The sequence below is a fragment of the Stenella coeruleoalba genome (assembly GCF_951394435.1).
Source record: "Stenella coeruleoalba genome assembly, chromosome: 8".
Taxonomy (NCBI): Eukaryota; Metazoa; Chordata; class Mammalia; order Artiodactyla; family Delphinidae; genus Stenella; species Stenella coeruleoalba.
The window spans coordinates 88,347,949-88,350,187 of NC_137154.1; positions in this window are offsets into that span (position 1 = coordinate 88,347,949).

Here is a 2,239-nt window from a genome sequence, read left to right on the forward strand (position 1 = left end):
ATGACATCTTTTGAGTAAAAAAGTATTTTTTAAATTTTAAAATTGGAAATAATATTCTCAGAAAGTTACAAAGATATTATCAAGAGGTCCCTGTACTGTTCATCCAGTTTAACTCCCAAAATTTGAGTTTTGATTAAGTCTAATATATTAAATTTTTTCTTTTATGGATCATCCTTCTTGGGTTGTGTCTATAAAAATCTTTGCCTAACTGAAGGTCTTGACATTTAATCCTGTTGTATTCTAAAAGTTGTATAACTTCAGCTCTTACATTAATGTCTCTGATTGAGTTTGAATTAATTCTGTATATAGTGTGAAGTAAGGATCTAGTTCATCTGTTTTTGTTTTTGTTTTGCATGTGGATATTCAGTTGTACCAGTACCAGTTGTTGAAAACTCTCCTCTTCTATCAAATTGCCTTTGTCAAAAGTTAATTGGTCATAAATATAAGGATTTATTTCTGGACTTTCAAATCTGTTCCTTTGATCTATATGTTTATCCTTGTGTCATTACCAAACTGTTCTGATTACTGTAGCTTATATTAAGTTTTAAGATTAGGAAATGAGTTATCCAACTTTGTTCTTTTTCAAAAAATTTTGGCTATTCTGTGTCTTTTGGATTTCCATATGCCGTTCAGGTACAGTTTGTCAACTTCTGCAAAATAGCCTGCTGGAATTTTGATGGAGATTGAGTTGAATCTATAGATCAATTTGGGAAGAACTGCCATCTTAACAATATTGGGTCTTCCAAACTGTGAATGTGAAATGTCTCTCCATTTATTTATATTTAATTTTCCTCAGCAATGTTTTGAAATTTTCAGTGTTCAAGACTTGCACTTCTTTTGCCAAATTTATTCATAAGCATTTTATTCTTTTAAATACTCTTGTGAATGGAATTGTTTTATTTTTATTTTCAGATTGTTCATTCTTGTATATAAAAATACAATTTGTTTTTGTATATTAATCTTCTGTGACCTCGCTGAACTTGTTTATTAATTTTAATAGGGGTTTGTGTGCACACACGTGTGTATATTCCTTAGGATCTTCTACATTTAGAATCATGTTGTCCACAAATAAAGACAGTTTTACTTTTTCCTTTCTAATCTGGATGACTTTTATTTCTTTTTCTTGTGATTATACTGGCTAGAACCTCCAGCATGATGCTGAACAGAAGTTGCAAGAGCTGAAATTCTTGCATTTTTTTTTTCTACCATTAAAATATGATATTAGCATTTGCTTTTCATAGATGCTGTTTATCACATTGAGGAAATTCTCTTTCAAATTTGTTGAGAATTTTTGTTATGAACTAGGTTTTTTTAAATGCTTTTTCTGCATTTATTGAGATGATTGTGGGTTTTTATCCTTTATTCTATTAATATGGTATATTACATTAATTGATTTTAGAATATTAAACCATTTTTGCATTCCTGGATTGAATGGTACTTGATCAGAGTGTATAATCCTTTTTATATGTTGCTGGATTCAGGAGAAATCTGACTTTTAAAGATATCCTGACTTTGGAAGAAATGCAAAAATTAGTCAAGTGGGGCTTCCCTGGTGGCGCAGTGGTTGAGAGTCCGCCTGCCGATGCAGGGGACACGGGTTCGTGCCCCGGTCCGGGAAGATTCCACGTGCCGCGCGTGCGCGGAGAGGCTAGGCCCGTGAGCCATGGCCACTGAGCCTGCGCGTCCGGAGCCTGTGCTCCGCAACAGGAGAGGCCACAACAGTGAGAGGCCCGCGTACCAGAAAAAAAAAAAAAATTTAGTCAAGTGAAGTGGTCTCTTTATAAAATCTTTAAGGTTTTAAAAAAAAATTTCCAGTAACTATGATACCTTTTATTCATAACTTGAGTCAAAGCATTAATTCTTGAACTGAAATACTCTTCCTTGTTTATTCCCTCACACAAATGCTTATGTAATTTTGCTTTACACATAATCTTTCTCTGCAACTTTATAGTAATTGAAAGCAATTTCCAGAAAGTCATATGATTTCTCACAACATCTCTGTGAAGTATATTTGGAGAGAGGTTGGAATAGTTTTTCAAACAAAAAGGCAAAGCATGAGGTAATAGATTAAGACTACATGGTGAATCACTGTTTATAGCTTGAAATCTTTAAGGATTTAATTATTTTCTTAAAAACTAGAAAATTCAAATATCAGTTTTATTCATCATTAGGACCAATAACCCAAAATATTCAAAACACTTCTATTGAATATAATCTATTTTCCATTAACAGTGTAGAA